The sequence below is a fragment of the Camelus dromedarius genome, chromosome X (assembly GCF_036321535.1).
Source record: "Camelus dromedarius isolate mCamDro1 chromosome X, mCamDro1.pat, whole genome shotgun sequence".
NCBI lineage: Eukaryota > Metazoa > Chordata > Mammalia > Artiodactyla > Camelidae > Camelus > Camelus dromedarius.
Genome location: NC_087472.1, coordinates 59,491,845 through 59,503,650, shown reverse-complemented (window position 1 = coordinate 59,503,650; position 11,806 = coordinate 59,491,845). Strand labels below are relative to the sequence as shown.

The 11,806-nt window shown below is 38.9% G+C and overlaps 1 non-coding gene across 1 annotated transcript; it reads left to right on the top strand.

Moving 5' to 3' along the window:
* The first annotated feature begins 7,428 nt into the window (after window positions 1–7,428).
* TRNAI-AAU (transfer RNA isoleucine (anticodon AAU)) lies at window positions 7,429–7,501 on the top strand. Its single transcript has one exon. It is a non-coding gene; the product is annotated as a tRNA-Ile (tRNA).
* The last annotated feature ends 4,305 nt before the right edge of the window (window positions 7,502–11,806 follow it).

The window sequence follows — 11,806 nt, the reverse complement described above, 5'->3', positions numbered from 1 at the left end:
GCTGGCTCCAGAGTCCTCCCCTTCAAGGCTCCTTGGTGCTTATCTCCTACATCTTACCATCTGGAGACACAGAGCCCCAAACACACACTGCCCTTCTTTCCTCTGTGCCACCTCCTCCCTTGGGATACCCTTGGACCTTATCTCCATTTGAGAAAGTACACTCAGGCTTCAAAGCCAAGTTCAAGTCTCCCCTCTTTTTTTATTGCAGTATAGTCGATTTACAATGTTGTGTTGTGGGGAGGGTATAGCTCAGTGGTAGAGTGCCAGCTTAGCATGCACGAGGTCCTGGGTTCAATCCCCAGTACCTCCATTAAAAAAAAATAGAGAGAGGGACTAGAGCAACTGTTTTTTAAAAAATGCTTTATGATAAAAAAAATGTTGTGTTAATCCCTGATGACACAAATGAACTTATTTACGAAGAGATTCACAGACATAGAAAAGTGTCCCCTCTTTTGTAGAGCTTTCCCTGACCCCTCAGAGGCTAGCAGACAGTTTCCCATCCCTGAACCCCCCTCTCCAGCTCTTCATATAAACTGGGGGCTTCTGTCTCTCCCACTAGACTGAGAGTCCCCTGAGGGAAGTAGTCATGTTTTGCTGTGTAATCACATCACCCAGCCTGGTATGAGGGAACAGGAAAGTGGGCTTGGGGATGGCCTGGTACGATGGGGCAAAGAGGAAGTGCAATGGTTTCCCCTAGGCCTGACAGACCATGGGTCCACTTGAGCCACTATTAACTGCCCTCTCCATAAGCACTGTCTCTGGATGAGGGTTAGTGAAAGAGTTATGTGAGCCAGGGAGGGTATAGCTCAGTGGCAGAGCATGTGCTTAGCATGCACAAGGTCCTGGGTTCAATCCCCAGTACCTCCGTTAAAAACAAAGAAAAGAAAGAGCTAGGAGAGAGAAGGGAAAAGATCGAAAGCCAAGGGAAGGGGCAGGGAGAGGGAGCTGAATGAAGGAGAAGCTGAGAGGATGAAAGAGGAGATGGGGAGCAAAGATCTGCATCAACAGCTTCCATACACAGGGATTCAAATAACCTTCCTTCTACACTGTTGGTGGGAATGTAAATTGCTGCAGTATGGAGGACAGTATGGAGGTTCCTTAAAAAACTAAAACTAGGTTTACCATATGATCCAGCAATCCCAGGGGTGGGCACATAGGAGTTGGGCACACAGCCAGAGAAAACTCTAATTTGAAAAGATATATGCATGCACCCCAATGTTCATAGCAGCACTATATACAATAGCCAAGATATGGAAACAACCTAAATGTCCATTGACAAATGATTGGATAAAGAAGATATATATATATACATATATACATATATATACATAATGGAATACTACTCAGCCATAAAAAAGAATGAAATAATGCCATTTGCAGCAACATTGATGGACCTAGAGATTATCAAACTAAGTGAAGTAAGTCAGACAGAAAAAGACAATTATCATGATATTACTTATATGTGGAACCTAAAAAAAAAAAGATACACATTCTATTTACAAACCAAAAGCAGACTCACAGACATAGAAAACAAACTATGGTTACCAAAAGGGAAAGGGTGGGGAGGGATAAATTAGGGGTTGGGGATTAACAGACACACATTACTATACATAGAATGGATAAACAACAAGGACTTACTGTATAGCACAGGGGGCTATATTCAATTTCTTGTAATCATATATAATGGAAAAGAATCTGAAAAGAAAAAAAATATATGTATGTATATGTATAACTGAATCACTTTGCTCTACACCTGAAACTAACATTGTTTATCAACTACACTTCAATAAATTTTTTGTAAAAAACCTGGAAAGGAATAAAACAAGATTTGGGATTCTGATAATGAAAGCAGATGCTTAGGCAGGTCAGCTGAATGTATGGTTAATTAATAGGCATTAGTGCCCTTTAGTGCCAAGCTGTGCATGGAATCATGTCCTACTGTGATCAAATGCCAGATACCCAGGGTGCCCATGTAGTAAAGAGCATTGGCATGAGAGAGCTGGAGAATTCCTCAGAGAGCTCTTCCTGAGGGCACCAGGGGCCACTGGAACTCACTCCATAGTTGTCCCACACCACTGGCCTGGATCTTGCAAAGATAAGCGGACATGAGAAAAAAAAACCATCATGGAGCTAGCAGCTAGTATCCCAGAGGCCACGCTGGACACATTTTATGCACACGAGCTCTTTTGATCTTAGATACAACTCTCTGAGGTAGGTATGGTCTCTATTTTACAGCTTGGAAAAGTGAGGTCTGGGGAGGGTTAAGAATCTTCCTCAAGGGCACGCAGCTTCAAAGTCTTGGATACAGGAATCTAATGCGGGTCATCCCCTCTCTGATTGACAGCAATTTTCTGCCTGGTCTTGCTGACTTTGGCTGTGGGGCTGATTTCTGGATTGATTTCTTTGAACATAAATAAAATACCATCAGTTTTTCCTGGCTCTGGAATGAGCCCTCAGAGTCATGTGCTGTTCTCCAGTTTCCAGCTGGGTGCCTTTGCTGGGTGTCCACGAATAGGAAGCAATTGGCTTTATCCTGACAATCAACAGTATGCACTCAAAAATGCCAGGGTGCTTTTTTTTCCCGGGAGATCCTTCAGGCTGGGGACTTTCAGCCTACGGAGCCAAGTTTTCTATTTTTTTCTTCCCTCCCAATGGTCTGCCAATAACCTGGTTGATGGTTGATTGCTGTCCCAGACGAATTTAAAAATCCTGATCAAAATCTTGGTACCTTTGGGATGTTGCCCAAACTGTGTTCTGACTATCCCTGGGGCCCGTCCTTATCCGCTTGGTGGTTGATGGATGCTGTCTGCTGCCAGCCTGTGAGTGAGGGTGAGCAGAGGACAAGAGGTATGGACAGGGCAGGTGTGGACAGTGTTTCCCCAAATTCCAACATGACATAGTTAGGCCAACTCATGGAGGAGTCAGTGGAGTTAAAGAGGCTGGACCCAATCAGGGGGCAGAATAGCACGCAGTGTAACCCCTGTGGAGTTGTGGCTTTAGAGTGGGCTAGGTTGGCTAGAAAGTCCATGATGGTAGTTTCCTGGAGTGGCTGTGGAGTTAGGTACACTCCGGGAGCCTTTTGGGCTGGGCCTCTGGCCTAGAGTTGTGTGTCCTACACAAGTGGTAAAGCATTAGGATGATCGTGCTGCATGCAGGGCCTTCTGAAGTTTTGTGGACTAGCAGAATTTTCTATGATACACAGTGACAGGCAGGCAACATGTCTCTGATCTTGGGTTTGGGCTTCTGTTCTGGCCATTTTAGTGAATGGAATTCTTCAGCATCACCTTCAGAATCCATTGGGAATCCAACCACTTCTCACCACCTCCATGGCTACCACCCTAGTCCAAGCCATCACCCTCTGTTAACTGTCACTAGTCTCCTAAAGTGATGCTGTTAAAACATAGTCTATGTCAGTCTTTTGTTCAACATCCTCTAATTTTTCCCCATCTCACTCAAATTAAAAGCCAAAATCTTTCTCTTTCTGGTTTACTTATTTACAAAACAGAAACAGACTCACAGACATAGAAAACAAACTTATGGTTACCAGAGGGGAAAGGAGGTGGGGAGGGATAAATTGGGGGTTCAAGATTTGCAGATACTAACTACTATATATAAAATAGAACAACAGATGTCTTCTGTGGAGCACAGGGAACTATATTCAGTATCTTGTAGTAACCTATAATGAAAAAGAATATGAAAGGGAATATACGTATGTATATGTATGACTGAAACATTATGCCATACACTAGAAAGTGACACAACATTGTAAACTGACTATACTTCAATTTTAAAAGAAGCCAAAGTCTTTATGGAAGCCCTCAAGGCCCTCATAATCTTACTCCCTCTTACCTCCTTGGCATTATCTCCTACCATCACCTCCTCCATCCCAGCCATGCTAGTCTCCTGAACATTCTTTAAGCTTTCCAGACACCTTTGTGCTTTGTACTTGCTTTTCCTTCTGCCTAGAATGCTTTTCCCCAGTGTGTCAGTCAGGATCCTGGAAGAAAGTAGTGATGGAAACTGGGGGAAGGGAGCTGTGTACAGTGGCCCATCTGACTGGAATGGTGGTCTTTGGAAGAGGAAGGCAGCCAACCCATGATGAACCTACATAGAGCAGATGAAAAAAATTCTCACTTTCTCTTACCTTCTGATCTCCTTGCAGGTGCCTCCCATTGGTCAAAACTAACCAGAAGCCAGAGGGCAAGGGAACCCGTCGATGCAGTCCATACAGGTCAGCCTACCAGGGCCCAAAACTGGGTGGAGAAGGGTGGATGGGATCTGGAGGGGCAAATGGAAAATGTCCAGAACCACTTGCTAGCTTTGTAGCTGGCCGCCTCACTTACTGTAGACCTCCACTGAAATGTTACCCTCTTGGCCAAGTCTTCTGTGGCCCCCATTTTTCTTTTCCTTTGTAAAGGTAGATTTATTTCCTTACTTGCTAAATGGAACACATTTATTGAAGTCATACCACGGGGCAGACCCCTGTACACAAACAACTCATTTAATCCCTATAGCCATCCTGTGAGAAAAGAGACCATTTTACAGGTGAGAAAACTGGGGGCATGCATTTAATGCTCAAAACAATTATCTGAGATAGATAACATTTTAGTTCCCTACTGTGGATGAGGAAACTGAGGCCTGCAGAGGTTCTGAAAATTATCTGGCTACCGTTTCTCAAATTTTAGTCCCCAGGACCCAACACCATTCATCCTCCAACCATGATGGGTTTTTTTTCCCATAGCACTTAATACCACCTAACATATAATTTCTTTATCTCGCCTATCATCTGCTCCCCCACTAGAATAGGGGCAGGGACTTTGTTTTATTCACCACTATTATCAGTGCCTAGAGTAGTACCTGGCACACAGTAGGTGCTCAATAAATATCTGATCGATGAATGAATGAATGCACTCTCAGAAGCCATCCTGAAATGAGTTTCCTCTCAGCCAGGCACTGCGGGGCATGGGTGTTCAACTGTCGTTCGTGCCTGCTCTCAGTTTCCTCCAGAGAGACTTGACTGCTGCCATGTTTTCAAGTCAGAGGGTGGGGACCCAGCATTGAAAGTTGCATGACACTTTGTGGTCTTGAACCTTATGGAAACTGCTGTTGCACTGATTAGTGTGGGCTGCTGAGCTTGTGAGTTTTATAAGTTGTCAGCAGTGCTGGATAGATTCGTGACCATGGGGACCCTGGCCTTTCCAGGTGGTACTTCGGTACCTCAGTGGTAAGTACTAGTCAGCCTGTTTCCATTATGGTGGGCTCATGAACCACTTCCTTGGGGCTCAATGGCAGGGGGACATGAGTTGGGCCCTCTGGCCATAGTGGTGATGAAACAGGGATAGGTCAGACCAGGACAAGCTAAACAGGTTTGAATTCCTAGAACACTGTAGCAGTGTCCAAGATACTGTTTTTACTATACAATTGGTATATGAATATACTCTCATTGTGAAAAAAATCAAACAATCTAGCTACAGTTAAAATCTTCTTCCCTCTCCAACTCTGCTGTCCAGAAACAAGCAGTATTATCAACAAAAAATGCCCTCTTCCAAATCTTCTATTTATGCATAGTTTGGTTGTTTGTGGGGTATTTAAAAATAAATGGGCAACATTATTTACAATAGCCAAGACATGGAAACAACCTAAATATCCATTGACAGATGAATGGATAAAGAAGTTGTGGTGTACCTCACACCAGTCACAATGGCCATCATTAAAAAGCCCACAAATGATAAATGCTGGAGAGGGTGTGGAGAAAAGGGAACCCTTTTACACTGGCGGTGGGAATGTAGTTTGGTGCAGCCACTGTGGAAAACAGTATGGTGATTCCTCAAAAAACTAAAAATAGACTTACCATATGATCTAGCAATCCCACTCCTGGGTATATATCCAGAGGGAACTCTAACTTGAAAAGATATATGCACCCCAATGTTCATAGCACTATATACAATAGCCAAGACATGGAATCAACCTAAACGTCCATTGACAGATGAATGGATAAAGGAGTTGTGGTATATTTATACAATGGAATACTACTCAGCCATAAAAAGAATGAAATAATGACATTTGCAGCAACACGGATGGACCTAGAGATCGCCATTCTAAGTAAAGTAAGTGAGAAAGAGAAAGAAAAATACTATATGATGTTACTCATATGTGGAAGCTAAAAAAAGAGGACACTAATGAATTTGTCTACAAAACAGAAACAGACTTGCAAACATAGTAAACAATCTTACAGTTACCAGGGGGAAAAGAGGTGGAAAGGGATAAATTTAGGAGATTGAGATTTGCAAATGTTAGCCACTATATATAAAAATAGATTAAAAAAACAATTTTTTTCTGTATACCACAGGGAACTATATTCAATATCTTGTAATAACCTTTAATGAAAATGAATATATGTATGTATATTCATGACTGGGACATTGTGCTGTACACCAGAGATTGACACATTGTAACTGACTATACTTCAATTAAAAAAAAGAAGTTGTAATATATATATATGGCTGAAACATGCTGTACACCAGCAATTGACACAACGTTGTAAACTGACTATATGTCTATTAAATAAAAAGAAATGGTATTGCACTGTATATACTGATCAATAACTTGTTTTTCACTTAACAGTGTATCTTGGAAACCTTACCATGTTAGGACACATGGATCTAACTCATTCTATTTTTATTCAACTTTTTATTTTGAGGTAATTTTAGATTCACATGCAGTTTAAGAAATATCAGAGAGATGCCACATACCCTTCACCCAGTTTTCCTCAATTGCAGCCTCTTGCAAAACTATGGTACAATATCACCAGCAGGATGATGACATCAATACAGTCAAAATACAGAAGATTTCATAATCACAAGGATATCTCAAGTTGCCCTCTCATAGCTACACCCAATTTTCCCCCACTCCACCTCCTCCTTAACCTCTGGCAACCACGAATCTGTTCTCCATTTCTAAAATTAGGTCATTTCAATAATGCTATGTAAATAAAATCATCCAGTATGTAACTTTTAGGGACTATTTAGGGTTTTTTAAAAATATTCTTTTTAGAAATCGAAGTATAGTCAGTTTACAATGTTGTGTCAATTTCTGGTGTACAGCATAATTGTTTAGTTTTTTTTTTCAGTCAGTGTAATTCCCTGGAAATTCATCCAGGCTGTTGTGTGTATTAACAGTCTGTTCCTTTTTATTGCTGGGAGTTTTCCATGGCTTGCATGTTCTACAGATAGTTCATCCATTCGCCTGTGGAAGGACATGTGGATTATTTCCAGTTTTTGGCTACTGTAAATAAAGCTGCTATGAACCATCCCATAACAGGTTTTTATGTGAACAGAAGTTTTCATTTCTCTAGGGTAAACGTCCAAGAGTGCAATTGCTGGATCATATGGTACTTGCAAGTTCAGCTTTTAAGGTAACTTGCCAGGGGGAGGGTGTAGCTCAGTGGTAGAGCATGTGCTTAATATGCACGAGATCCTGGGTTCAATCCCCAGTATCTCCATTAAGTAAGTAAGTAAGTAAATAAGTAAATAAATAAATACCGAATTATGCCCCGCCTCAAAAAAAAAATAGTAAAGTAACTTGCCAAACTGTTTTCCAGAATGACTGTACCATTTTACATTCCCATCAGCAATGAATGAGGGATCCAGTTCCTTGGCATCTTCACCAACATTTGGTGTGGTCATTTAAAAAAAATTTAAGCCATTCTGATAGGTATGGAGTGATATTTTATTGTGGTTTTAATTTGCATGTCTCTAATGGCAAGTGATTGAACATCTTTTCCTGTGCTTATTTGCCATCCATGTAACCTTTTCAGTGAATTGTCTGTTCATGTCATGTTTTCATTGTCAAGTATAAAAATCTAGCCTATATGCCTCTCTCTAGATTTCAAACATTTTCCTTTCTCTAAGAATGTCATAGTTTTGTATTTAAGTTAGTGGTACATTTTTCCAGGTTTACTGAGATATAATTGACATACATTTTATAAAGTATACAACATGATGATCTATCTATCTATATATCTATAGACAGGTAGATATATTTATTTATATATATTTCAGAATGATTACCAAAATAAGGTTAGTTTGTGGTGCATTTTAAGTTTATTTTTTATAAGATATGAGACAGGTTGTATTAGTTTCCAGAGACTGCCATTACAAATTACCATGAACTTGATAGCTTAAAACAAAAGTTTCTTATGTCATAGTTCTGGAGGCCAGCAGTTTGAAATCAAGGTGTTGGCAGGAAACTCTAATTTGGAAAGATACATTCACCCCAGTGTTCATAGCAGCACTATTTATAATAGGCAAGACATGGAAGCAACCTAAATGTCCAATAGATGACTGGATAAGGAAGATGTGGTACACACACACACACACACACACACACACACACACACACACACACACACACTGGAATACTACTCGGCCATAAAAAAGAATAAAACAGTGCCATTTGCAGCAACATGGATGACCTGGAGATCATCATACTAAGTGAAGTAAGCCAGAAAGAGAAAGAAAAATACCATATGATATCACTTATACGTGGAATCTAAAAAAAAAAAAGAAAAAAAAGAAATGACACAAATGAACTTATTTACAAAACAGAGTCAGACTCAGACATAGAAAACAAACTTATGGTTACCAGTGGGGAAAAGTGGGTGTGAGGAGGGAAAGATTGGGAGTTTGTGATTTGTATATACTAACTACTACATATAAAATAGATAACCAACAAGGTCCTACTGTATAGCACAGGGAACTATATTCAATAACTTGTAATAGCCTATAATGAAAAAGAATATGAAAAGGAATATGTATTTATGTATAACTAAATCACTATGCTATACACCAGAAATTAACACAGCATTATAAACCAACTATACTTCAATTAAAAGAAAATAGGGACAGGGCCATGGTCCCTCTGGGGGCTCCTTCTAGGAGCTTCTGGAAGCCTCTTCCAGCTTCTGTCAACAACCCTTGGCTTCCTTATCTTGTGGCCACATCACTCCAGTATGTACCTCCATCTTCATATCACTTTCTTTATGCGTGTCTTCTGTGTTTCTATCACATAAGGATATTTGTCATTGGATTTAGGACCCACTTGAAAAATCCAGAATAATTTCCTCATCTCAAGATCCTTGACTTAATTCCATCTGCAAAGACCCATTTTCCAAATAAGGTGACATACACAGGTTCTAGGGATAAGGACATGGACATATTTCTTTGGGAGCTGCCATTCAACCTACTACACAGGTCAAGGTTTATTTTTTGCCTAGGTCAAGTTGCTTCTGCACCATTTGAAAAGGCTACCTTTCTTCCATGAATTGCTTTTGCAACTTTCTTGAAAATCTTTGGAATATATTTATGTAGGTCTATTTCTGGGTTCTCTACTCTGCTTGGTTGATCTATGTGCCTATCCCTCCACAACGACCAGATGGTCTTGATTATAGTAGCTACATAAATTTTGAAATTGGATGGAGTGATTCCTCTCACTTTATTCTTCTTTTTTCAAAATTGTTCTGGCTATTCTAGTTCCTTTGCTTTTCCATATATTTTTTCCATATAAATTATAGAATAAGCTTGTCTATGTCTAAAATATCCTCCTGGAATTTTGATAAGAATTGCACTAAACCTGTATATAAATTTGGGGAGAATTGACATCTGCACTATGTTGAGTTTTCTAATCCATGAACAATGGTGTATTTCTCAATTTATTTATCTTTGAATTCTTTCATCAGCATTTTGTAGTTTTGAGCATACAAGTCCTACACATGTCTTGTTATATTTACATTTAAGGATTTTATTTTGAGAAATTGTAAATCATATTGTATTTTTAATTTTGGCATCCGTTTGTTCATTGCTGGTATATAGAAATATGATTTATTTCCTTATACTTATCTTGCATCTTGCAACCTTGCTGAACTCACTTATTAGCTCTAGGAATTGTTTTGTAGTTCCCTGGGATTTTCTACGTACACCATCATCTCATCTCTAAATAGGTACAGTTTTATTTCTTCCTTTTCAATCTGTATGCCTTTCATTTCCTTTTCTTGCCTGATTGCATTGGCTAGAGCTTCCAGCGTTATGTTAAATTAGAATGCTGAGAGCAGACATTCTTGCCTTGTTCCCAGCCTGAGGAGGAAAGCATTCAGTCTTTCACCATTAGTTGTAAGTGTTTTGTAGATGCTCTTTTTCAAGTTGACAAAATGCATTTTCTTTCCTATTTCTGAGTTTTTTTTTCTTTTTTACCATAATGGGTGTTGAATTTTGTTAATTCCTCTTGCTGCATTGATTGATAAAATCATGTGATTGTTCTTCTTTAGTCTGTTAATATGGTAGGGTACATTGATTTATTTTCAGATACTGAAACTGTCTCACATCCCTGGAATAGACCCCATTTGATAATGGTGTATAATTCTTATTTATAACTGAATTCTATTTGCTAATGTTCTGTTGAGGAGTTTTGCTTCTATATTCATGAGGGATATTGGTCTGTAGTTTTCTTTTTCTGTGTGACTGCCATCTAGTTTTGGCATCAAGATAATACTAACTTCATAAAATTATTTGGGGGGTGCATTTTCTTCTCTCCTATTTTCTGGAAGAGATTGTGTAGAATTGGTGTTAATTCTTTAAACATTTGGTAGAATTCTCCAGTGAAACCATGGGACTTGGGGATTTCTCTTTTGGGAGTTTTAAAATTATGAATTCAGTTTTCTTAATGGTTATAGAGCTTGATGGTTATAGATTTTAATAAATCATCTATTTCCTATGAAGTAAATTTTGGGTGTTTGTGTTTTTCAAGGAATTGGTTGGTTTCGTCAAAATTCTCAAAGTGTGTAGACTTGTTCTTAGTATTTATTCCCTTATTATCCTTTTATTATTTTTTAATGGAGGTGCTGGGAATTGAACCTAGGACCTCATGCATGCTAAGCATGTGCTCTACCACTGAGCTCTACCCTCCCCCTCTTATTATCCTTTTGATGTCTGAAAGATCTGTAGTGACATTTGTTTTGTTACTGATATTAGTAACTTGTGTTTTCTCCCTTTTTTTCCTCCCTGTAGGTCTTACTTGAGTCTATCAATTTTACTGATTTTTGTTTCATTGATTTTTTTCTAATTGTTTTCCTGTTTCCAATGTTATTGATTTTTGCTCTTATCTTAATTTCCTTTTTTTCTATTTGCTTTGGTTTTATCTTGCTCTTCTTTTTCTAGTTTCTGGAGTTAGGAGCTTAGATTATTGATTTGAGACTTTTTCTCTTTTCTAATAGAAGTATTTTGTGCTATAAATTTCCCTTTAAACACTGCTTTAGTTGTATCCCACAAATTTCACTATGTTATATTTTCATTTTCATTCAGTTTAGTGTATTTTTAAAAATTCCTTCTTGAGATTTCATCTTTGAGCCATGGATTATTTAGAAATGTGCTGTTTGGTTTTCAAATGTTTAGATATTTTCCAGTTATCTTTCTGTTATTCTTGATTTCTAGTTTGATTCCATTGTGGTCACAGAATACATTCCATTTTATTTCAATTGTTTTTTTAATTTGTTGAGGTTTGTTTTATAGTCCAGGATGTGATGTAACATAGTTTGTTCCATGGGCACTTGAAAAGAATGTGTAGTCTTCTGTTGTTGGATTGAGTGTTCTATGAATATCATATTAGAAACCATTGATTGAGGGTGTTGTTGACTTCTGCATCTTTGCTGATTTTTTATCTAGTAAGTCCTTCCCAGCTCCACATTCAGACATCTTTGACATCACCCCAGTAGGGGAGTTACACTTGGTTACAGGTTAGCATGGTGAAAGTCTGT